Below are 27,175 nucleotides of genomic sequence, written 5' to 3'. Positions count from 1 at the left end.
GTCCAACTCTTGATCTCGGCTCAGGTCATGGTCTCAGGGTCATGGGGTCGAGCCCTGTGTCAGGCTCCATGCTGAGCATGGAGCTTGCTTGAGCTTCTCTCTCTCTGTCTCTCTCTCTCTGTACCCTTCCCCCGACTCATGCTCTTGCTAGCTCTCTCTCAAAATAAAATAAAATAAAATAAAATAAAATAAAATAAAACTCATTGGATGGGGTCAACGACAGAATAGAGAGGACAGACGAAAGAATTAGTGCTTAGAGATAGAACAATTACAATCTGAATAGCAGAAAGAAAATAGAGTAAAAACATAAAATTTAAAATAAAAACATAACTTAAACCCTAACATATCAATAATAACATTAAATATAAGTGTTCTGAATACACCAAATAAAAGACAGAGGCTGGCAGAGTCAATTAAAAAGCATGACTTAACTCTATGGTCAAGGTCACTTTGCTGAGTGAAAAAAAGCCAATCTCAAAAGGTGATATACCAAACGATTCCACTTATATAACCTAAAAATGCCAAAATTATGAAAATACAAAGCAGATTAGCTGCTGCCGGGGGTTAGGGATGGTGGGGAGGGACTGGGTATGACTATAAAGGGAGATCTTTACGATGACGCCACAGTTCTGCGTCTTGACTCTGATGGTGGTTACATGAATCTACACTCATGATAAAATGACATTCGACTGTATACACACATTGCAGCAATGTCAGTTTCCTAGTTTTGACATTGTTCCATAGTTATGTAAGGTATAATCACTGAGTAAAGGGTATCTGAGATTTCTGTGTACTATTTTTGCAACTTCCTGTGCATTTTTAATTTTTTTCAAAATAAAAAACCTATTAAGCACTTGTTTTGCCAAGTTTTGACATCAAGGACGAACAAAATACAGATTTAGAAAATCCTGCCACTTTATACTCCTTGTAAGGGAGTGGGTAAGACTCAAATATGTTAAAGATACAAATAGCAACAAAAAAGGGTTGCAGCTATATGAGTAGTTCTGGGGTTGCAAAGTCCAAGAGCACCAAGCCCCAAGTATTGAGTCTTTAGAATAACAATTCAAAATGATAACTATTGAAAAACACAGCCTTAGTTCAATGTCAAATTTATGCAGTCAAGGTGAAAAGCAGAGTATACCCACTAGTGGATCAAAGGGGCTTGCTCCACCCAGAACAGCCCTTTTTCTGCATGAAAAAGTTTTCATGCATGAAAAATTATCTAAAATAGATCTCACCACATACAACACTCATCTGCTAAGTGGCAAGTCTTTTCCATAACTGATCACCACTTGTCCACCCAGGCCACTTGCCAACCTGAATAATAGGGTGTAAGCCTGGGCACAGGCCCTAGTCACAAGGCCAGCTGCCCATGTTCTGGGAGGACCTCCAGGGGCACACACATTAGGCAGACCCTCCCTGACACAGAGCAATCCATCACTTCCCAAATGACCTTCCTCCCGTATTTTAGTGAGACTGATGTTACCAAGATCTCATTTTTCTGGCCCTGAGCCAGTAGAAACTTCTGTTCTTTGTTCACCCATGTTTGTTTGTTTGTTTGTTTTTTACAAATGAAAAGCAATTTATTATGTAATATTCTGTGCCTGCAATGGAATATGTGCAATATACATAAGCCCACCGGCAAACACAAGATCCCAACATTGACAATATAATTGAAATTAGTTGCGCCCTCCTCCCCAATATCCATTCTCCTGCCTTCTCCTCAAACATAACCACTTTCCTGAATTTTGTCTTTATCATACCCTGTTTTTATTATTTTTTTTAATGTTTATTTTGAGAGAGAGCGCGCGGAAGAGAGTGCGAGTGGAGAGAGACAGAGAGGGAGAGGGAGAAAATCTCAAGCAGGCTCCGCATTGTTAGCCCAGAGACAGCACAAGGCTCGATCCTATGAACTGGGAGATCATGACCTGAGCCGAAATCCAGAATCAGACGTTTAACAAACTGAGCCCCCCAGGAGCCCCTATCATACCCTTGTTTTTTAAAAACAGTTGACTGCAGGGGCACCTGGGTGGCTCAGTCGGTTGAGCGTCTGACTTCGGCTCAGGTCACGATCTCGCGGTCCGTGGGTTCGAGCCCTGCGTCAGGCTCCGTGTTGAGTGCTCAGAGCCTGGAGCCTGTTTCAGATTCTGTGTCTCCCTCTCTCTCTGACCCTCCCCCGTTCATGCTCTGTCTCTCTCTGTCTCAAAAATAAATAAACGTTAAAAAAAAAATTAAAAAAAGAAAATTAAATTAAAAAAAAAAAAAAAAAAAAACCAGTTGACTGCAATGTAGTTTTCCCCAAACAATATTTGCTCAGTTCTGCTTATTTTTGAAAATATGGACAGTGCTTTTATGAACAGTCTTATACATGTCTCCGATGCACACGTGCAAGAGTTTCTTGAGGGTACACACCCAGGAGTGGGACTGCTGGGCCACAGAAATGTCATCATTACCTTTGCTACACATGCTAAGTTATTTTCCAATGAAACTGTGCTATTTTACAGTCCCACTAGTAGTATACAAGATTCTGTTTTTCCACATCCACGCCAACATTTGGTATTATCAGACTTCATAATTTTTTGTCCATCTAGTGGATTTAAAATGATATCTCACTATGATCTTAATTTGTATTTCCCCGATTACTAACAGTGTAGAGAATCTTTTAGTATCTTGAATTGTCATCTATATTTATTTTTGTGAATTACATCATGTTTTCTGGACATTTTTTTTTAATAGTTTGCAGGCATGCATTATATATTCTGGATCCTATTTCTTTGTCAGATGTGGTGTCAAGATTTTCTCAGAGTTTGTGGCTGATCTTTTTACTGTCTTTATGATGTTTCCAGTAAGCAAAAGTTATTAATTTTAATGAAGTGAAACTTATTCATCTTTTCCTTTTTAGTTTGTGCTTTTTGTCTTTCATCCCCATAGAGAAGGAAGAATTCATTGTGAAAGGGAAAACTTGAAATTGTTTAGAAGAAAAAATGGCAGAATGGCCTTTGTGACCTTTGGGGAGAGAATGATTTCTTAAACAAGACCCCAAAAGTGCTTATCATAAGTCATTGCTGTGTTAACAAACATTTTTAAGGACTGTTAGAATAAATCAGGAAGATAAGCTGAGCCCTCACCACTTTTTCTTATTTTCCCCAGAGAACCACAGCCATGTGCACTGCTGTTGAAGGGGTGGTCTCAGGGCAAAGGGCTGTTGGTGCAGCCCCGAGGACTGGCCTCTGTCCCATCCCTGCCGCCTGGAGGCCACCGCCTTCCCAGAAGGGAGGCACAGGGATCTGCAGCAGTTTCTTCACCTTTAGTTCTTTTTTGTTACTAGTGCTGATGGGGGTCTGTTTCCGCTAATCTTAACTGTGGCAAAATGCTCCAGGATGTCTATTCTTCTGGTTACATATGGAATTTCCTGGACTTCAGTTGATTGCTTGGGATGGGGGCTGATTAGATGCAGCTATTTCCAGGCATCCTTGCCTTTTCTTTCCTGAAAAACCATTGTGTTTGTAACATATTTTTAGGTGGGGCTGCATTATTCACATACATTTTCTTTTCTTTTTCGCTAGTTTCCAATCGAAGTTTTCTTCCAGATAAAAACCACACTAGCATCGAGGGCTACTTTCAACAGTCCTATTCTTTGTAACACTATTTATATAGTCCTTGTAATACTGTACTTTAACGTACTTGTGATTTTAAGGCCCATTTTTTTCCTGCGTGATCTCATAAGGCTTCCCTCAATCCCCCTCATCACCCCCTGCTCCGTTCCCATATATCTATTTATGGGTCATTATCCTCTCTTCTCCATCAACATCTTCTCAGCATAGCTGAATGCTCCAGGGAGACTGGGCTGGTGTGAGGTTCTGCCATGATGAATGGGTTTCTTTTCACTCTTCGGTAATGAGCTGGCTTCTACTAAGGGCACCTAATTTCTTGGTAGCTACTTCGAGTAAGTAGATTAGGTTACCAGTGTTACTGCTTATCTCATTCTAGAATCAATGATCCAATTCACAGGCTCACCACCTATAAATCTGGGGAAACTATTACACAGAAGTCCTAGTAATTGATTAGTGGGCATTTTCTGAAATGAATCATTTACAAGACAAAGCCTTGGTTCCCAGCCTATTTCTGAGGCAATTAGGACCTAATGAGTTGCTTATTTGTTGACTGTTTGATTAGGGCCATTGATTCTGGTATAATATCTGAATCTTGTACCTCGTTTCTCAGGGTTTTGACCACCAGCTCTTCCTCATTTCTTTTTCCTGTACTTCTTTCTGAAGCCTTCTCACAGAGATGCCCCCGTCTGTGGTACAGTAGATCCTTAATTTCCATCTATCTGTTCATTTTGATGGCACTGAGATGTCATGGCCGTTGGGATCCTTGAAAGAAATCACAGCCAGGATGTGCCTCCTTTTGCTTATCTTCCCAGGACCAGCTGACCATATCAGAGAAAAAGGCTGAAGGGAGGCATAGGCAGAGAACACACAGAATGCCCTGCCCCTCCTCCCAAGACCTGTATGGTAATGCAGCCAACAGAGAACTGCTGTTCTCCACCATCAGGGAGATGGCCATGAGGCCGAAATCCTTGTTTTTCCAATCAGATAAGCATACGGTATTTACACTTTTGTATATGCCAGGCGCTAAATTATAGACTGTGCCTTAAAATCTGAGTGGGACAGGAAGTCAGATCATTGCTGCCATACACTGGAGCACTTTCTGGGAACGAGGTCATTTGCACTAAGAGTTTCACCTACACCATCTTATTTAATCTTATTAGCATCATCTGTCCTCGGTGTTATCATCCGTATGAGAAACCCGAGGCAGAGAAAGGTTGGGTACATTTTCTAGGTCGTTCAACTAATAAGTGAAGCAATTCAATTCAAACATAGACTTGGCTAACTCAAGAGGGTGCTTTTCACCACTACACCACATTGTCTCCCTCTTTAAAAAAGAAATGATAGGCCAGAACTACATGATACTAAGTAAAAGGAGGTTTCTCACAGAAAGGAGAGTTCTCCGTAGGCTAGAGTAGTCACGGGCTATTGAGTAGAAGGGAGGTGTCCATAGAGAACATCTAACCCCAGATTTCTCAAACACTTTTTTAAATCTTTTTTTTTTTTTAATGTTTATTTATTTATTTTTGAGACAGAGAGAGACAGAGCATGAACGGGGGAGGGTCAGAGAGAGAGAGGGAGGCACAGAATCCAAAACAGGCTCCAGGCTCTGGGCTGTTAGCACAGAGCCCAACACGGGGTTTGCACTCATGGACCGCGAGATCATGGCCTGAGCCGAAGTCGGATGCTTAACCGACTGAGCCACCCAGGTGCCCCTCTCAAACATTTTTTAAAAATTGTGGTGAAAAAAAAATCACATAACATAAAGAAAGACAGAAATGTTTCACGAATTTTCATGGCATCCTGGTGGAGAGGCCATGCTAATCTTCTCATTTCAGCTTTAGTATACATGCTGCTGAAGCAAGCACTCTCAAACTTTTTAACTTCCAACCCACAACATGAGACATATTTTACATCGTGACCCAGTAAACACATGCATAAATAACTGAAATGAAATTTTACTTCACAATACTTGCCATACTCTATGTTTTTCTACTATGTTTTATACCTTTCTTTTAAAATAATTCTGGTTATGGCCTGTTAAGTAGACTTTATGACCTAGAGATACTGATCTAGAAACCTCAACAGATGGGGAAGTTGAGACCTAGAGATGCCTGGGGTACCTAGCACAGTGTCTTGCAAATAGTAATTCTAAGTGTCTTTGTTGTATTTCCTTATGTGACTCAGCACACCCACGCAGCACCTCAGTGGCAGAGCTGGGATGGAGCCCAGATTTCCTGATTCCCAATCCAGAGTTTTTCTGTCAAGGAAAGTTTGTCAAAGAGGGACTCTCCCATGGCAGAGTTTCTTCACAGGTGTGGGTAGAAGTAGGGGGAAATAAACAGTGAAGTTGTGAAAGACCCACGCTGCTCCGCTCCCCAGTGGCCCTTGCCCAAGATCACCAGGTGCTGCGACGGAGCTGTCTAATTCCAAAGCTGGTGCTCTTTCTCTGGTTGTCTATCCTGATTGCCCAGTGAAATCACCTAGGAGCTCTGGACTTATGTCCAGCCTACACTCAGATCAATTTCATCCAATTAGTTAAGGGTAGGGTATGTTCTAAAAGCTCCTCAGCTGATTTGAATGCAGAGTGACCACCTCAATGCAGGGTAGAAGATATCCCTTAAAACTATTCCTGCTTCCCCTTCAAGCTCCAACCAAAATGCCTCCCTCCTTGCCCGACAGCATCCTGACTCAAATTCAGAGTCCAAAATAACTGCCTTCCCATTATTGTATTCATCCAGCACTCCTAGAGCTTTTTATCCTGTGTTTATCTCCCCTCCTAGACGATGCATTTACTGAGTGCAGGGCTTATGCCTTACTCATCTCTGTATCCAAGCATGCAATAAATATTTACAGAATGCCCTTTGCTCAGATGGCTCTTCTTCCCCAAACCACCGAGACCTCCTAAATCTACTGTGATACAGCTATAACTCCTAACGAGGGTGATGGAATTTCTCCCCAGGATGAGTTCTACCAAGGACAAGAGGGACACTCTCCGTTGCAGCTGCAAAATCCTGACCAGGGAAGACAGAGTCACTAAAGAAAGTGAGACTGCAGCAACGCTTCTTGTGTGTCTGGGCTTTCTCTCCCAATATTTCCCCTCCAGTGTCTTTCAGATTTTGGACAAGACAGTGGCCCAGTTTGCAGAACCCTGGACAGGAAGTGGGGAAGAAGGACTTCCTGTCCTTGTCATGACCGTGAGCGCGTTGTGCAGAACTCACTTTTCCCTTTTGTTAGCTGGGAATGACAGCATTCCTAACTAAATTGTCACCTTCTTCTTCTTTCCCCCTTGGGGATTATATAAGAACTCATATATGAAAACAAGCTTCGTTTGGGTCCTTGAGCTTTTCTGAGGACAGCTTTGTATAAATATAAGATACCTTTTGTTATTGTTTATAGCCCAAGGGATTTGCGGAAAGAAGTTGAGAGCCAGCGATGCTCTTTTTTATAGGCAGAAAATAGCTGCTGGAAAAACAACCTGGTGTGTAGAGCACAATGTTCTTATCGAGCAGACAGAATTATCTTTCCCAGGCAGCCATGAACGCGAAACACCTGGTGCACACGTTTCCTGCCCCTTCACATATTTTGAAAGAAAGAGACCTTTACCCTGACCTGTCAAGCAGTGATCTTCATGAACTTCTGTCCACAGACTCTGTGACAGTTATCTTGGCTTGCTGCTATGGATTTCAATGGTAAACATAGCTGATTGTCACTTAAGGGGCATCTTCTTCTCCAGATAACATTCAGATCTTATCAGATCCACACAAATGCATTTCTTTTTCCTTAAAATGCAGTCACTGGATTGGTTAAGAGCCAGGGGCTTCCTACCACATCCACCCAGCACGGGATTGGGTGCTGCTGAGAAAAACAGGGACCTTGAAGACTTGATCCTGACCTGGCGATTGTTTACAATCTTTGGTGAAAGAAAACAAAACAAAGTCACGGAAAACATTTAGTGAACAGTACGTATCTATTCATAATAGGATTCGCTTTCTACATTAAAAACTCAAAGGTGTTTAAAGAATGTAGAAATCCATGTGGGGAAGCTCTTTGGAGGACAAGGACACAATACACACAGAAGGTGCCCAATAATGTCAGTTAAGTAAATGAAAGAAACTTGAGTTGGGCCTTGAAAGACAAAAAGCATTTGAAATGGCGGAAGAAGGAGCAGATAGCCATGGCTGGAAAAGCCACGTAGCACAGTAGTTTAAGTACTGACTGTGGAGTGAGGCGGGTTGACCCGGGTATGCCACACCCCAGCTGTGTTTCTGAGCAAGTTCAGTAACATCCCTAAGCTTTAATTTCCTCTTCCATGATAAGTGAGTACTAAGAACACCTCCAGCATTGGTTTGGGGGAGAATTGAATGAGGTAAATATAGTCAAAGCTCTTAGCACATTGCTGAGCCTGTAGTGCGGCTCAAACAATACTTGTTGTTGCTGTTGTTGTTACCATCAGGAAAAAATGCGAACAAAGGCAGGAATCACTTAGTCTGTAATAAAATAATCAATATACTTGGTCTCAAGTGTGATTCATATGAATTCAAGCAGACAGAACTTGCCCACTGGAAGGAAGAAAAATGTATATTACCTCCTCAAGCTCTAATTTCCTTCTTTCAGCACCTCCCCCACCCCCCCACTGCCTCCATATCCCCACTGTGCCACAGAGAGCGCATCATCCCTCTTCTTTGCCCTCCCTCTGCCACTGATTTCCCCTGCTCCCTTGCCCAGGGCTGGACGAGAGCCTGGTGAGTCATAAGGAAGGACTCTGCAATTTTAGCCTTTCTGGCAACAATGACAGTGTAAGGGGTCTGGGGAAAGAGATTCTCTTGGATGTTTCTTGATCCTATCAGGTCTTAAATAGATAGCCAACCTCCTCTAACATAAGGAGCACTCAGCAGGAAAATTATGAGTTCCTTCACAGATCAAACTTTGAAGAGTTTCAAAGTTTCAGGGGAACCGAAAGAATTCTTCATTTTTTCCCTGGCAGTGACACCCCTTGGGCCACAGGCACCACAGCGAAACCATGATGTCACAGGCCATTAGACTGTTGTGTAGTTTGGGCACCACACACAAAAGCCTGATGTAGGCATCTGCTTGTCCAGCTGTGAGCTCCAACCTTCTTCCTGCTCAACTCACCCTATATATGACAATCGTATTCCTCATGGCCATATCCCTAGGTTCATAAGGTTCTCTTGGCAAATTACCTACAGAATAAAACCCAAACTCCTTAGCCTGGCAGATAAAGGTCTTCACATCCATCCCTGTCTTCTCTGCCTCCTACTCATCTCCTGCCACAACAAACTTCTCCTCGGTTCTCCCAAACACCACACTCTTTCAGGACATTTTCCTTCAATCTGAACATCTTCCCTAACCTTCACCGGTAAACTCCTGCTCACTCTACCAGAACAACTCCGATATCACTTCCAAACTAAAAATGATCAGATGGTCTCCAACCTTTGGAGTCTACGGTCCTTTGTTCCAGGTTGTCTAGATCCCAAAAGTTTGACACACAATGGATGCTTAAGAAATATTTCTTGGGGGCGCCTGGATGGCTGAGTTGGTTGGGCATCCGAATTCGGCTCAGGTCTGATCTCACCATTTGTAGGCTCGTGTGTTGGGCTCTGTGCTGACAGCTCAGAGCCTGGAGCCTGCTTCAGATTCTGTGTCTCCCTTTCTCTGACCCTCCCCCACTCACACTCTGTGTCTCTCTCTCTCAAAAATGAATTAACACTTAAAAAAATTTAAAAAAAAAAAGAAATATTTCTTGAATGAATGAATGAGTTCTGACTTCAATAACAGCATTCATTGCAATATGTGGTAAGTGTCCTACTTACTTGTTGGTTTCATCCAACAGTGAACTTCTCAGAAGGGTGAGGTAACAAGAAATTGTGTGTTTTATATCTGGTGTCTCCGACCCTAGCCCAGTGACTCATAAGGTAGGCTTCAAGTCAAAGTTTGACAAATTAGTGAATTTCTAATATATCTTCTGGGGAAGTTATTTTTTTCTCATTATGCCTTCTTTATTGCATGATTAGCCTGTCCTCAATTAGTGTTGGGTGGAGGGAAGGGACAGGAAAGAGATCAGAAATCTTTTGTTACCTTACCCATCCAGGGTATAGCCGAGAATATGAAAAGCAGGAGGAGGGGGAGCCTGTCTCAGATTACAGTCCCTGGAATAAGGCTGAGACAGCGGTCTTGGGCAAATTCTCACCGCAAGACCTTGTAAGGGGGGGTGGGGGGGGGGAAGAAAGGGCATGTGAGAAGTGAAGTGAGGACATGGGTTCAGCTGTATTCCACCCTTAACTCAATCCCATGGGAAATTCTGGGACAAGGGTGGCTTCATGGAACTGTCCTACCTGGAGGCAAAGGGGCTGGGCTTTTATATTGCTTCATCAGTAGTTGTCTGCAAGCTACACCCAGAGGTCAGGGGACAACCTGCAGGCAGTTTTGGGTGGAGCAGCTCCCATGGGCCAAGAGCAAGTCTTCAGGGAAGGGTGCAGCTGTAAGCCATTGGTCACCAACACTCAGAGCAGCTGAGTGGCAAGAGAACTAGTCTGGTGAAAGAATCTGAACAGCACAGCAAAAGCCCTTACCACACCCCTAAAAATAAAGAGAGTAGACAGTGTTTACTCCTAGAAGGATTATCCAAGACTTTATTTAAAACCTATCTACTCCTACTTGGTCAACAAGTCTCTTTGGACTGGAGCCTCACTCTTCAACAGATTAGAAACAGCAAGAGAGAAGAGAGTGCAGAAACTCTTAAAGGTAAATGCACCAATTGAGAAGCAAAAAACAAACAGGAACTCCAAAAAATATTGCAGTCTGGAACCTTACAGTGTAAAGCCCTAGGAGGGTTGTAAATTAAAGTCCAAAAACATTGAGATTTACAATGATGCCCTAAGTCAACAAGAAAAGGTTAAATAAGCTATGTTTGGCATTCTATGTTGAAGAACACAGGGTGATGTGCAATGTAATTTTAGAAGATTTCATTTGAAATGTGGAAGCTTTAGGTATGTGAACAATTACATAGACATTTTATTTTTGCAGAATCTCTCCTTCCCTGCCAGCCCTAGATAAGTGATGTGTCACTGAAATACACCGTGGACAACATCTGACCCCCAGGAGCCTGTTGAAACTTCTTAGACAGTAGCATAACCTCAGCCTTTTTATTTATTTTTTTTACTTATTTGTTTTTTCAATATATGAAATTTATTGTCACATTGGTTTCCATACAACACCCAGTGCTCATCCCAAAAGGTGCCCTCCTCAATACCCATCACCCGCCCTCCCCCCTCCCACCCCCCTTTTTTTTCAATATATGAAATTTATCGCCAAATTGGTTTCCATACAACCTCAGCCTTTTTAAATGTTCTGACCATTCTGATTCCACCTAGCACAAGCGATTGAATAATCAGAGCTGACAGAAAGCTCCGATAACCATATATACACACAGTCTGACGGAAAGAGCTCTAGACGGGCATCGGACACAGAGTTCAAGTTCCTCCACGGTCACTGACATTTATGTGACTCTGTGCAAATAATTTATGTCCTCTGAGTCTCAATGTCTTCATCTGACAGGGAAAATTATCATATTATCATGTTATTATTAATATTTATTATATTACATATATACTGACAGTTAACCTATAAAACTGGTGAGACAGACACGGATGCCATTTCCCACATATTTCTTCTGTCCCAGTTCACTGTTATCTGGCCTCCTCTGCTGTCCCCTCAGTAGCTGACCTGTATCCCCATTTCTTGCTCCTATTTCAGAATGACTGTCTTTGGAGAATGGGGTTTCTCAGGAAGGACATTGCACAATCAGAAAACGCCGATCTGCCAAGGCCGTAACATTTTTTTTCCTGGAGCCCTTTCAGGAATGTGTCACAGGAGGTGGGGGAGATGGGCCATGGAACAGAGAGTACTAGGCACCAGCAACCAGGTAATAAAATGTTCGAGCACTCCTTTTCAAAACCTGATGAAGACATCAATCTTCATTAAGTCAATGAGTCTGGGGTCCGTGGCCGTGAAATCTACTGAGCTGCCTCCAAAAGCGGGAGAAACAATGACCAAAATGTTGGCCACAGAGGGAAAGGCAGTGAATTCTAGAACTGGATGATGTCTATTTTCAACAAGTGTTGAATGTGCCAGTAGCTATTATCCCTAAACACGAGCCTCAAGATCCGTGGGGTGCCAGAGCCAGCTTGCACCAACTCAAGAGAGCCAATTACTCATGGCTGTTCCCAACTCCACTCTCAGTGATGTCATGCTGGTAGCTTGCAACCAGCCATGGTGTCAGTATTTACCACGGGGGTCAGCACGTGCCACAAATAGGGCTTTATTTCCTTCCAGAGAGCCAGCAGGTACACACCACCCCTTAAGCTTGTATCCAAACGTCAACAAGATGCGTGGAATCCTGAAACAGCTTTCAGAAGAGCAGTGTTGTTCTTGAATTTCCGTGTGAACTGCTGGGAAAAAAAAAAAAAAAACAAACAGTTTATGTGTGTAAAAATCTCAGAAATTTTTGCTTTTCTAGTCCAAATTCACCTTCCTCATATAGCCTCTTTTTTCTTGGAGGCTGAACGTGGAGAGCTGCTGCTACTGAATCGAGAAAAACCTGAGTCGATGTTATATCCTTGGCATTGCTAACAGGATTGTTTTTCCCACGAGTGGTTCCCAAGTTCTACTCTCCGCTGGTAGAGAGGATGCCTAAGGAAAGCAATTTTTCTGCAAGGGGTATATCCTCAGAGCTTGAGGTATCTGTACAAAAGAGGCAGCAAGATGCCGCTCTCTGCCTGGAGGAATTTTGCCAAACAGATTGCGTGTAGGTGAACGGAGCCAACCTTAGTAGGAGAGCATAATTCTTTTCTTTCTTTCTGTCCCAAACTGTAGGAGTAACAAAGAATAAAGGGGAATAAAACTGCAAACATATGCGATATTCACTTCCACAGGACTTTCTTTCACTAATGTCTTGATGGCTGTCACTAATGATTTTCACCACTCTTTCCCATAAGTTACCTAGAGGCTAGAAGGAAAAGGGATGGGGAAGAAAATTAGCATTTACCAACTTTGAGGTACGAGAATGTCTTATTGAATTACCACAGCAACCATACAAAGGAGGTGCTATTATTTCCATTTTTTTAGAGAAGGAAAGGCAAGTATTACCTAAGGTTACCCAGCTAGTGGGTATTGGAACTGTAATATGAATACAGGTCTTGGGGGGGGGGGGCGCCTGGGTGGCTCAGTCGGTTAAGCATCCAACTTCCGATCAAGTCATAATCTCACCTTTCGTGAGTTGGAGCCCCGCGTCGGGCTCTGTGCTGACAGCTCAGAGCCTGGAGCCTGCTTCAGATTCTGTGTCTCCCTCTCTCTCTGTTCCTCCCCGGCTCATGCTCTGTGTCTTTCTCTCAAAAATAAATAAACATTAAAAAAAAAAGTTTAAAAATGCTTTATGAATACAGGTCTCTGACTTCAGATTTTTATGCTCAAAAAATCTTTTGATTTTGTGCTTTTTCTACTACTTCATTGACTTCTAGAAAAACAAAGTCCAACTGTGGCCCCAGTTCTGGACACATGGGTACAGGCTGAGTCTGGTCCCTTGGGGCTGGCCTTCCAAAAGATACACATTGGATTATCTAATTGTCTAATTGGATTGGAATGTGTAGAGATACACACTGGATTTCTCTAGAGAAAAAGAGGAGTCTTCCTGGATGCAAGACTTGCAATTTCTTAGAGGCAGTTTTGAGACAAACACCACGTCTCTGTTGTCACGCTCATTTAAGATGTACAATAGGAGAAGAGCATGGAAATCAGAAGTGAATCTCAGAAAAGGCTTTTAAAGATTTTTTTTTTTTAAGTGCCCTTGTTTTAACAGCCTAATCCAACTACTGCCAACAGAGCCTCAAATTGCCACCTGTGTTGTTTAAAGAATGTCTTTTCTAGTAATCTCACACTGAAAGAAATGCATGATGGTTTTACCTGTAAATATCACATTAGCAGTCACATTTTGGGGCACTATGTCATATCCCAGGCTGAGGAATGTGACACATGCCCTTTGGTTTCCTAGGACGTACCTAACAAAATCTTGTTTTTTCAAGTTTCAGTGATAAAGATGTTACTGATACTCGCATTCTACTTTCGTAGTATTTACCAACTCACACCAACTCAATAAGGTTAGCAGAACTGTTTTATTGATTTTGGATGAAGTGGCAGAGAGATATTGCATTTCTGCACATAATCCCTTTGCACACTCAAAAACAATCATTTATTTATGTTCCTTGCAAATCATTTTTCCTCCTGGGCAATAACTTCATTCAATAGACTTTTTAAATTTGTGATAATGTAACAGATATTCAAAGGTTAAATAATGAAAAAATTCTAATGTAAAATAATGTAAAAATAGGATGTCGGTTTAATTTTTAAAGTGCACACTGTACGAATCTAGTATTGGTACCCGAATATTTTTAGTAAACATAAACATCTTATGTACAATTTCATGCAAAATATTTTATCAATTTTTTATTGTGAAAGCCTAAAGTCTAGCAGGAGAGAAAGAGAGAAAGAATGAGAGAGAGAATATGTATGTGAGTCAAGTCTTCAACATACTTAGTTAGAACTACCTTCATGATCTCCAAGTGGAAATGTACATTGCTGGGTATGTGGGTCTGGAACTCAGGAGACAGGTTCAAACTACAGGTACAGATTTGGAATTCAATAGAATATATATGGTAATTTGAGTCATAAGAATGTATCGTCCAGTAAAGGTATGTAGAGTGAGAAAAGGGTGGGGTCTAAAACTGAACCCAGGAATCTACAAGCCAGTACTGTTCAGAGGCCTAGAGCCACTCAAATATCTCCACCATCTCTGGGTCCACTCTGTTTTTTTCTACCTCCTCGGTAAGTTCTGGGCCATAACTTCATTGACATTTCAGATCGTGTTGGAGTCTTCCTGACACCAATGAAAAGGCTTCATTTTAGCAGAATTGGCATTTTTTAAAATGGCACGAGGGAGCTTATACTTCAGGTTAGGATGGAGAAGCAGTCAACAGAAGCAGATCCAAAGATGGCCAAATTATGAGAATTGTCGGACCAAGACTTTAATGTTTATTTATTTTTGAGAGAGAGGGAGATAAAGAATCCAAAGCAGGCTCCAGGCTCCGAGCTGTCAGCACAGAGCCTGATGTGGGGCCACGAACCACAAGACCGTAAACTGAGCTAAAATTGGACGCTTAACCAACTGAGCTACCCAGGAGCCCCTCAGACCAAGACTTTAAAACGACTATTATAAATATGTTAAATAATTTATAGAAAATATGGATATAATATGTAAAGAAATTAAATAATTCAAACAGTAAAAAAAATTACAAATATAGAACTGAAAATATATATCTAAGATATCTGGGAGCCTACAAGTAGCAAGTGACACTGGAGAAGAAAAGATCAGTGAATGGGAAGAAAAATCAATAGAAATTATTCAAATAAGAGGAAAGAGAAGAAAAAAGGAAAGTAGATAGGTTATTGATAAGCATGGAATAATATCAAAATTCTAACCTATATGTAATTGGAGTCCCTGAAGGTGAGAAGAAAGAGAATTGGGCAGACAAAATACTTGAAGAAATAATAACTGAAACTTTCCAAATTTGATGAAAACATCAAACCATGGATCTGTGAAGTTCAACAAGTCTCATGCAAGATGAATACTCTTGCTTGACACATGATACCCTTCCTGGACACATGATAATCAAATTGTTGAAACATAAAGAGAAAGATAACATCTTAAAAATAAGCGGAAATGTAAAGACATACATACCAGGAACAGTAATATGAACAGTGGCTGATTTTTCATTAGCAATTATGCAAGACAGAAAATGTGTCAGAAGATAATGGAACAGCATTTTTATTTTTATTTTTTTTTAATTTTTTTTTTTTTTTTACCGTTTTATTGATTTTTGAGACAGAGAGAGACAGAGCATGAACAGGGAAGGGGCAGAGAGAGAGGGAGACACAGAATCGGAAGCAGGCTCCAGGCTCTGAGCCATCAGCACAGAGCCCGACGCGGGGCTCGAACTCATGGACTGCGAGATCGTGACCTGAGCTGAAGTCGGACACTTAACCGACTGAGCCACCCAGGCGCCCCTGGAACAGCATTTTTAAAGGGAATAAAACTATTACCATAGAAGTCTATACTCAACTAAAAGATTCTTAAAAGATGAAGGTAACCTCAAGACATTTTCAGGTGAAAGAAGACTGAGATAATTTGCTGCAAGCACACATATATTACAATAAATGCTAAAAAAAAATTCAAACTAAAGATACTAGATATGAACTTGGATATATGGGAAAGAAGAAAAAAAGAGGAAAGTAGGTAACATATTTCCAGTTTCTATTCCAGCAAGGGGCTTAGAGGTTGTCACTCTGTCCTACCAAGTTAAAAGCTGAACAAACTGAAAAATTAACAACTCTTTTCAGATCTGTCAGAGAATTGAGGTCACAGGCAAAACACTGCCCCCTTCAAGTGGAGAAACAGGTGAATACAGAGAATCATAACTTATTGGGCCAGCTACTCACAAAGCAGAAGCCTCCTTGGGAACTGGTGGCAAGGTAAAAACACCTGAACTGTGTAATTGGTGAATTGCTGGAGGCTGAGTGTGGACAACTCTGAGAGTTAAAAACTCCAGGGGTCCCAGTCGCTCAAGGCTAGATCAGCATTCAAAAATCAATTACTGTAATTCAACACCTCAACAGACTAAAAAAGAAAAATCCCAAGATCATATCAACAGATACAGAAAAACATTTGACAAAATCCAACCTCTATTCACGAGAAAGGAATGTTTTAAATGTTTGATAAAATAGGAATAAAGGAGAACTTTCTCAGCTTGACAAAAGCTATCTACAAAACATTATAGCTAACATCATACTTAATGGTAGGCAACTCAAAGCTTTCCCATTAAGATCAGGTACAAGACAAGGACGGCCTTTTCCACCACTCCCTTTCAATGTCATACTGGAAGTCCTACTAATGCAATAAGGCAAGAAAAAGAAATAAAAGCTACACAGATTGACAAGGAGACATAAAACTTCCTTTGTTCTCAGATGACATGTTTTTCTATGTATAAAATCCGAAAGAATTAACAAAAACACTCCTGTAACTAATAAGCAATCATTGAAGGTTTGCAGAATATAAGGTTAAAAACAAAAGTCAATTGCTTTCCCATAAACCAACAATGAGTAAATGAAACTTGAAATTGAAAATACATTCTTTTCACCTTGTAAACGGATCTAATTGGCTTTTAATACAAAGTCAGAGAGGCATAGAAAGAAAATATCATACAAGCCAGTTAATGAAAAAAAAATTCCCAACAAATAAATTTCAGTCAAATTCCCTGTCTTCAGCCTGGATTAGAAAACAGGAACCAGCCAATGTTTGTTCCTTTGAAAAAATTTTATTTAAAAAAAAAGAAGAGGAAAAAAAAAACAGTCCGTGAAATATGGCAGGTGGTTGTTAGAGGCCACTGGAAGCTTGCTTTAACCCACTTGATGAAATGGGATACATGTGGCCATTGGAATATGGCCACCCTTTGTTTCTTGCTAGTAATGCTCTTTGTCCAAAGGGAGGATGCTGCCCTGGGCACCATTTGATGCTGCTTATGCATTCTGAGGTCTCACGGTCAAGCAGGCTTACAGTCTTCCATTTCATATCTTCACTGATTCTCCCCCATATGCAGTTTCTTATCACTGGAAGCAGAGAGAGTGATGGGCTCATGGGGATTGGGGGAGAGCCACTCCATTGATGCAGCTAGTGTGGTCAGGCAGCTTATATAAAATCCTCCTGCTTGTGGTATCCCACACATACACAAACCTGTCAGCTAAGCCAGCTGCTATCTTGCTTCCATCAGGTGACCAAGAACATCTCAGAAGATTCTTTTCGAAGTTGTGCATACTTCCTTAAAATATATTATTTACATTATCGCCTCCAAAAATGAAATACCTATAAATGTAACAAAATATGTACAAGATCTATATTGAAGAAAACTGCAAAACTGATTAACAAAATCAAAGAACTATAAATGGAGAGATATTCCATGTTAATATATAGGAAGACTTAATATTGTCAAGATGTTAGTTATTCCCACCTTTAACTATACATTCAATGCAATCCCAATTAAAATCTCAGCAAGTTATTTTACAGATATCAACAAACGGAATCTAAAGTTTACGTGGAGAGGCAGAAGAAACAGAATAGCCAACGCAATATTAAAGGAGAAGAACAAAGTTGGAGGACCAAAACTACTCAACTTCCAGACCTACTATAGAGACACTGGTGGCTCAGTCAGTTAAGTGTCCGACTCTTGGTTTCAGCTCAGGTCATGATCTCATGATTTGTGAGATGGAGTCCCACATCAGGCTCTGTGCTGACAGCATGGAGCCTGCTTGGAATTCTGTCTCTCTCTCTCTCTCTCTCTCTCTCTGTCCTGTCCTTTCTCTCTCTCTCCCTCTCTCTCTCAAAAATAAATTAACATTTTTTTTTTAAAAAGACTTACTATAAAGCAACAATAGGGGCGCCTGGGTGGCTCAGTGAGTTGAGCTTCTGACTTCAGCTCAGGTCATGATCTCCCAGTTCTTGGGTTCGAGTCCCACATCAGGCTCTGTGCTGACAGCTCAGAGCCTGGAGCCTGCTTCAGATTCTGTGTCTCCCTCTCTCTCTACCCCTCCCCTGCTCGCTCTCTCTCTCTCAAAAATAAACATTAAAAAATAAAAAAAAAAAAGCAACAACAATCATGACAGTGTAGCACTGGCAAAAGAATAGACAGTAGATCAATGGAACAGAACAAAGAGCCCAGAAATAAAGCCCCAACTCTACTCAACTGATCTTTGACACACTACAACAGAAAAAGATAGTCTTTTTGACAACTGGTGTGGAAACAACTGAATATCCACCCTCAGAAAAGACCCCTAGACACAGAGCTTCCACCCTTCACAAAAATTAACTCAACATAATTGATTACAGACCTAAATGTAAAATGCAAAACTTATAAAGTTCCTTGAAGAGAACATAGGAGAAAACCTTGATCGCATTGGTTATGGCAGTGACATTTTAGATACAGCACCAAGGCGTGATGCATGAAAGAAAGAATTGAGAAGCTGAACTCCATTAAAATTAAAAACTTCTGCTCTGTGAAAAACAATGTCAAAGAATGAGAAGACAATCCTCAGACTGAAAGAATATATTTGCAAAAGAAACACCTGATAAAGGACTATTACCCAAAATATACAAAGAACTCTGATATTCAACAAGAAAAAAAAAACATGATTAAGAATGGGCCATATATCTTTTTTAATTGTTTTTAATTTTTATCTTTGAGAGACAGACAGAGAGCAAGGAGGGGAAGGGCAGAGAGAGACGGAGACACAAAATCCGAAGGCTCCAGACTCTGAGCTGTCAGCACAGAGCCAATGTGGGCTCCAATTCAGGAACCGTGAGATCATGACCTGAGCTGAAGTCAAATGCGTAACCGACTGAGCCACACAGGTGCCTCCCCAAAATGGGCCAAATATCTTAACAGACACCTCACCAAAGAAGATATACAGATACTTCACATCAAATTTCATCAGAGAAATACAAATAAAAACATCAATGAGACACTACTACATGCCAAGTAGAACGATCAAGCAAATAAACAGGCAATGCTCAGACTTGTAGAAAATATTTTTAGTTCACTGATCTAACAAAGGACTGCATCTAGAATATAAAGAACTCATACAACTCGATAATAAATAGTATGGTTAAAAAGTGGGCAAAAGACTGAAACAGACACTTCATTAAATACATCATTAGTCATTAGGAAAATGCAAATTAAAACTGAGACTAAATTGAGGTACCATTTCACACCAATTAGAATGGCTACAATTAAAAAGACTGACACCAGGGCTAGTGAAGATCTGAAGGTGGATTGGTAAACTCCTGCTGGCAGGTCAAAGCCAGCGCACCCTGTTTTTGTAAATAAACTTTACTATAACGCAAGCAAACTCATATGTTCATAAACTGTCAACAGCAGAGTTGATTGGTTGCAACAGAGCCCATATAGCTCATGAAGCCTAAAATATTTACTCTCTGGCCTTTAACAAAAAAAAACGTGCCGACCCCCAATGTAAATCAGCTACAACTCCCGTGCATTTATTGATGGAGGGTAAAATTGTACATCCACTATGGAAAACAGTTTGGCAATGTCTAGTAAAGTGAAACATAAACTTGTCTTTGATGTGACAATTCTATTCCTAGGTATTTACCCAAAAGAAATAACATGTTCGCAAAGGACTTGTGCAAGAATGTTCACAGGGGCTTTATTTAAAATAGCCCCAAACTGGAAACAGTTCAAGTGCTCATCAACAGGAGGATAGAAGGATGCCTGGGTGGCTCAGTCGGTTCAGTGCCTGACTCTTGATTTTGGCTTAGGTCATGATCTCACGGTCCATGGGATCAAGCTCTGCATTGGACTCTGCTCTGACAGCGCAGAGCTTGCTTGGGATTCTCTCTCTCCCTCCTCCTCTCTGCCCCTCCCTCTCTCTTTCTCTCTCTCTCTCTCTCTCACTCGGTTGAGCATCCAACTTTCTCTCAGGTCATGATCTCCTGGTTCGTGAGTTCAAGCCCCACATCAGGCTCTGTGCTGACAGCTCAGAGCCTGGAGCCTGGTTTGGATTCTGTGTCTCCCTCTCTCTCTGCCCCTCCCATGTTTATGCTCTGTCTCTATCTCAAAAATCAAATAAACATTACATAAATAAACAAATGAATGAAAGAAACTTAAAAAAATAAAAGGAAAAGAGATAGATTATGACATATTAATAAAATGAATACTACACTGTAATATAAAGGAATGAACTACTGACACACACATCAATGTGATGAATCTTAAAAATATTATGCTTAGTGGAAAAAAGCCTTACACAAAGAGCATATTCTATACAAATCCATTCATCCCAAATTCTAGAATAGGGAAAAAAGTATTCTATGGTAGGAAAAAATAAGAACTAGGGTTGACTTTGGTGGGAGCAGGAGTTGGCAGAAATTGGCTAGGAAGGGCATAAAATAATTTCCTGGGCCTGATAGTATTGCCTTTTTCCCTGAAAGACGTTTGGGTTATACAGGTTCATGAATTGTCAAAATTGGCAAATATATACTAAACACTTACTAAGATTTATTTGTATATTTGGCATCAAAAGAGAAACTACAAACAAATACTGAACTCTACTTAATGTTAGGCAAACTGAGATATTTATAGGGAAGCCTACAGTTGCTGTAATTTACTTTGCAATATAGAAAAATGGATTAATGGATAGATTGAGAAATAAACAGATGGATAGATACACAAGAAAGCAAATATAATTAAGTATTATATTTAATTGAGCTATGAAATATTCATAGTTCAAATCCTGGAAATTTAAAAAAGGAAAAAAGAAGCCCAAGAAATTCTTTAGAAAATGGGAAGGGGGCAGGCAGGCAGGGAGGGAGCAGTTAGGGAGTCACTCCTTTGCTGGGACTCTTGCTTTACACAGAGAAGAAAATGCTTCTATAAAAACTGACTAAAAGGAGATCCCAGGAGAACAGAATTTTACAGGATATCTATATTAAGTGGTTTTCAAATCCTTCCAGAATTGGTCGGAAATGTCCAGGTTCCTGAGGTTGTAGATTTCCTTGCCTGAATTTGCCATGGCCAGTTCATGGCTGGTGGCCTGTTTGGGATTGAACTAGGGATCCCCAAATGCAGCAAGCATTAGATTCCCAAAATCCTCAGACTAAGAGATCTATTGAAAGGAAAAGGTCTATAAATGGGCATCTCAAAAGATCTGTTATTCTAATATAGCCCAGAGACTGTTTCCTATATGTCCCTAAAAAGGATACAAGAAGAAAAAAAATCTCCTATAAGTCCCATGAGGGAAGAAATGTATCTGTCTTGTCCACCATTTTATCTCTAGCACTTAGTATTATGTCTAGCACAAAATAAAGTCTTGTTAAATATTTGTTTAACAACAAATGAATGATGATCCCTCCTATTGGAAATCTTGGGGTAACTTTCAAAATAAATGATCCGTACATTTCAACCGCCCTCTCAGCTCCAGTGATGGTGGCTGGGGGGGGGGGGGGCAGGGGACTTCCCAGGAAGGTCTTGATTAAATTTACAATTTTATATCTTTGTCTAAATGGTTAGTATGTTCTGCCGATAAGAGAACAACTAAAATGATTTAGTTGCTCACCATTTATTGAGCACGTACTATAAAGCTAGGGACTGTGTTAAGTACCTTACCTTATTGCAGATCCTTGCAATAATCCTAGAAACTAAGAATGAGATGAGAAAAACAGTGCTTAGCCAAGATAAATAATTTACCAAAGTATATACTGCTAGTAAGACCCAAACCATTCAAACATAAGATGTCTAACACCAAAGCTTACCAGCAGCAGCGCCTAGCACAGGTAAACGTGTTCTGTGCAATACAACATATAAATATAAGTAGAAAGAGTAGTATCTAGTTAGCTTGCTTTTCCCCATGTACATATATGGAGAGTCTACCCTTGGCAAGCACATACTTTTGACCATGGTGTGTGTGTGTGTGTGTGTGTGTGTGTGTGTGTGTGTAGTAACTGCCTGAACAATTAAAAGGAGGAAGGAAGCACATCCTCCCTGGCCTTTGACCTCTCCCTTCCTCACCCTCTAGTAAATATGAGCCTGTCCAAACCAGAAAGCTCTTCCTACCCATAATAGACATAGTTGTTCCAGCATTATTATTCTCCACCCAGCAGAGTTTTATGGTTTTTGTTGTTGTTGTTGTTGTTGTTTTGTTTTGGATATCTGTTCTCATGAAAGGACTGCTCCTGGGATTTGTTGATTCTTCACTCCCTTCACAGCCACTCCAGAGCCCTGTGTCTCTCCCCACTGAAGGTCATTTTGAACACTGGACAGGTATAAATGTTCCTGCTCTGCTCATACCCACCCCCAAGGAACAGCCTAAGATAGTACCCTATGGGGACATAAGAACCATAGAACAGGTGAAGAAGCTCATCCTGCAGAGAATCAAGAAGTATCCAGAGCAATCCACTACTCCTCATCATGGTCTCCATGTTGAAAACCCTTCCTATCCAACTGGACCTTGTTTAGAAATGAATACCTACTAATACATGGGTCTGAGGTAGGACAAGCCATTTCTAAGCCACAGTGAAAATGCTGTCAAGCTATTATAAGTACAGATTTAATATCATAAATCAGGGTTCCACTTCTGAAAACACATATCATATCACTAGATAGGAAAATTGCTCAAAAAATAAATATAAAATAAAATTCCTATGTATTTTCTTCTTAATATGAGATCTCTCATAATCCAGAATACTGCACAAGACTTACATGTAGCTAAAATAATCATTATAAAGTTAATACCTGTCTTAGGACCCAAATCCCCAAAGAGATCCACTTCTGAGGACAATTACCCAATTCAAGAAATTGAGTATATCCAGTGCCCCAAAGTCCCCGACATGGTTCTCCCCAGTCACATTCTCCTGTTTCCTCATCAGAGATAATCTTTATACAATCTTTAGTGATAAAAATTCCTGGTTGTTCTTCACAGTTTTAGTATGTATGTATATGTCCCAAATCAATGAATTTGGGTTGGACTGGTTTTGAACTTTATATAAATGGACTTGAACCAAAAGAAATCTTTTTTTATGTTTATTTATTTTTGAGAGAGAGAGAGAGAGAGCAGGTAGAGAGAGGGAGACACAGAGCCCGAAGTAGACTCCAGGATCTAAGCTGTCAGCATAGAGCCCTACATGGGGCTCAAATCCACGAACCATGAGATCATGACCTGAGCCAAAGTCAGATGCTTAACCAACTGAGCCACCCAAAAAGAATTCTCACCATAGGTAGCCTTTTGTCACTTGGGCCTGCCTCTCATTATATCTACAGATGGAATTCACCTGTGTTGTGGCTCAAATAATGCTTTAAAATATTAATGTTGAGCTATTTTGTAAATGTTCCCTTCCATATTTTTTTCTTCCTATATTGACATAGATGGACTGAAGACCTCATCTTTGTGGGTAAATCTCCAAATAGTAAGCATGGGTATTCTTTATTGCTACACACTGTTTTGAACATTTTTGTTGCATCTTTGACTTGTAGGAATGTCTTTAAAAAGAAAATGTTGGGAGTAATAATTTTATTTTCTCTCTCTCTCTCTCTTCTTGTCCTTTTTCTCCTTCATCCCCTTCTCCTTCCTTTCCTCCTGAAAGATCACAGGAGACCATTTTCGAGGCTGCCTACTGCAACTTATTTTATCCTCCCACAAACCCATCATATGTGAGAACTATTTGATCCACAAGCTGCAGATGAGGAAACTAAAGCACAGAAATGTTAATTGCCTTAATGCAATACAGACAGCCAAGAGATCAGAGACCTGAGAGAAAAATCTGGGAAATTTGGAAGATAGAATGAAAATCTCCAATCTCCAAAGCATCTATAAAAAATTCCAGAAAGAACAGAGAGAGTGGAAGAGAGGCAATATCCAAAGAGATTATAACTGAGAATTTTCTGGAAATGAAGAAATAAATGAGGCCTCACACTGAAGGAGCACCCTAGGTCCTGAGAGTATAGATAAATCTAAATTTACAGATCTAGACTCTTTGTAGTGAAGCTACAAATATTAAATTCAAAAAACAAAAGCGTTGAAGCTGCATGGGATAAAAACCAATTACCTCCCAAGAAATGGCTATTAGACAGCAAAGCCTCATCAGCAACAATAAGTACCAGAAGATAATGGAATAATATGTTCATAGTTATGAAAAACTGTGAAGAAAATTCTATAACTGGCTATCATTCAAGACTGACGGTGAGATAGACATCTTCAGACTAACAATGTTTGAGGAAATTTTTAATGCCTAAATCCTCATAGGAAAGAATGGATGCAAGAAGAAATTGAAACCAGAAATAAGAAATGAATGTGTATAATAATGGCAAACAAAAAAAAAATTGGTAAACTCTTGGTAAAGCTCTCTCTAATTCCCCCCAAAAAGAGATTCGGTCAATAAGGGCTGAGTATTCATTATGGAAAAGGTTGTAACTTTTTGAAAAGTGTAAGTTGTAGAAGTCTCCTGCTACAATCCAAAATGGAAGTCAGAACACCTTAAATTTGGGTGTGACCTTAGGAAACTCACTCTAATTCTTTGGATGTTACTTTTCCACATCAGGAAGTAAGAGTCATATGATTTCAAGAATTCTTCCAGTAACGTGTTTCTAAAGCATTTAGAGTGTTTCCAAAAGTTTACTGTTATAAAGGATCCTGCCGGTAACATCTTTGTACGGATAGCCTCCCCCTACTTTTGCTTAATTCAGATTACTTCTTCAGGACAAATTCCCAGGAACAGGATTAATAGATGTAAACATTTTTAAGGCTTTCGATACAATTGACCAAATACATTCTTTAAATTGCTTTCCTAGATTGTACCAATCATATCAGTTGATAAATTGGCAATAGTTATTAAAGGCTTTAAACAATGTTCTGAATCTGAATGAAGTCTGCCACTCCACCTCTGGGAATAGACCCCCCAAAGAAAGAAAGAGCAGCATGATGATGTTTATCGAATTACTATTTATAATAAAGAAAATGTGGAAGGGAAACGAATGTCAAAAAACGAATATCATAATAGGCTGTTATGGTACATTTAACAATGGAATATTGTGACCATCAAAAATCAGAATTTATAAGAGTATTTAATAAAATGAGGAAATGTTCACAGTATGTTTTTAGTGTAAAAGCAGATTTACAAAACACCGTGCTTATTATAATTCCATTATATCCACACATATATATGTGTAAATATATAAAATACACATACACACATATACACAAAAAATACATGTGTGTGCTATCAATATTAAAATTTGACTTGCAACCATATATATATTTGGCTTCTAATCATATCTGTACTCTGAATATATATGTATCCTGTATATATATATATATATATAGGATATATACGTGCATATATATATAGGATATATATGTATATATATATACATATATATGTATATATGGTACATGTATGTATATATATATATATATATATATATATACATGTATATATATACTATATATACAGGAACCATATGTATATATTTTAAATACATGTATTTAGAATACATACATGGGTAGAAATCAAAATTTAATAATGTTATCAGGTAGAAAGCAATGTGGTTTCAATTTTCTGAATTTTAAAATGTTTGCACCAAGAACATACATTACTTTTGTGACGGGAAAACAAAGTAGTAAGATGAAAAATAAAGCCAAACATGTCACTCTAGTTCACTTCATCACTCAGAGAGAAATATACCGTAGTGAGTATAGTCTGAATTTCCTACTCATCCATACTTCGTTTTCCCTGGTAACAAACCGGGTTTACAGGGACAATGGGGCTTCCCGGCAAAGGTCTGGGCTTCACCATCCCGCCTCCCGTTCCAAGGGAGCTGGATCCTGATTGGTCCTTGCCAGTGATTGATTCAGAAATGGGCCAATTCTGACCAATGAGCTGTCAGGTAAAGTCTTGCTGGGAGTGGGGAACCACTGGGGACCATTTGCTTACTGCTAAGAGGTCCTCCCGGGATGAGATAGTTTCTCCTCTCCTTTCTTACACTAGCACTGTCTTAACAGTAGCACTTTCTTACACTAGCACTGTCTTACACTCCTCTGGGCCAGCTGCAGCCATCTTGCTTCCTGTAAACGCTGAACCAGCCGCTGAAGATGGGAAGGCAGAGAAATGGAGACAATCTGGGCCCTTTGGAGTGGGGGGCATCGTAGTGCTGCTGAAGCCCCCTCTTTCTCTAGACTTGTCATGTGAGGTAATCAATTTCTTGTGGTTTAAACCGGTGGTTCTTATCTTTCACTGTGTGGCAGAATCTCTAGGGAGATTTTAAAAACTACTGATCCCCAGATTATTCTAAAGTCAAGTCCGGGTCTTCAGGGGCAAACCCAGCAGCATCAGAGTTTTCTGTTAGTGTCACCTGAACGTATTTTGACTGATAAAGACACCTTCGCGGACATCTCCATCGTTGTTTTCCTTAAACCTTCGAGGCAAGGATTTGCTTGGGGGTTTTCCCATACAGGTTTCTCCTGAGACTGAGGACTTTGCTTCTAAAATAAACTATTACTGATGTCTGGTTTTTGTGTTTGTTTGTTTGTTTGTTTTTGTTTTGTTTTGGTGGGGGGGGGGGCTAAGAAAACCCACCCAGAGCCTGTCCATGTGACTGCCTACTTGTTACACGTTAAGGATCAAGGATGTGGCTAAATCTGCTCATTTTATGAAAGTGTTTATTTGTTTTCAAAAATTATTTTGTTTAGAGTTATCTTTCGCACAGCGATGTCACTGTATTTAGTGGCTATCGAGTTTAGTTATAACTATCAAGTGAATACAATGTTTAAATATGTTATGTGTTTGGTTGGTACATTGTGGTAGGTACAGGGCTCTGGGATCTTCACACATTCTGTTTTTATAAATTGCCAACAAGCTTCAAAAAGCTTTTCTCACG

General features: G+C 40.1%; 2 pseudogenes; one reads left to right on the top strand and one right to left on the bottom strand.

Moving 5' to 3' along the window:
• The window catches only part of LOC122218512, a 50,032-nt pseudogene that overhangs the window by 10,140 nt on the left and 12,717 nt on the right, over window positions 1–27,175 (top strand).
• Window positions 5,379–5,479, bottom strand: LOC122218813 (annotated as a pseudogene).

Source organism: Panthera leo, chromosome B1 (genome assembly GCF_018350215.1).
Source record: "Panthera leo isolate Ple1 chromosome B1, P.leo_Ple1_pat1.1, whole genome shotgun sequence".
Lineage (NCBI taxonomy): Eukaryota > Metazoa > Chordata > Mammalia > Carnivora > Felidae > Panthera > Panthera leo.
Note: the sequence above shows the minus strand (reverse complement) of the source record. Positions and strands in the feature narration are given on the sequence as shown.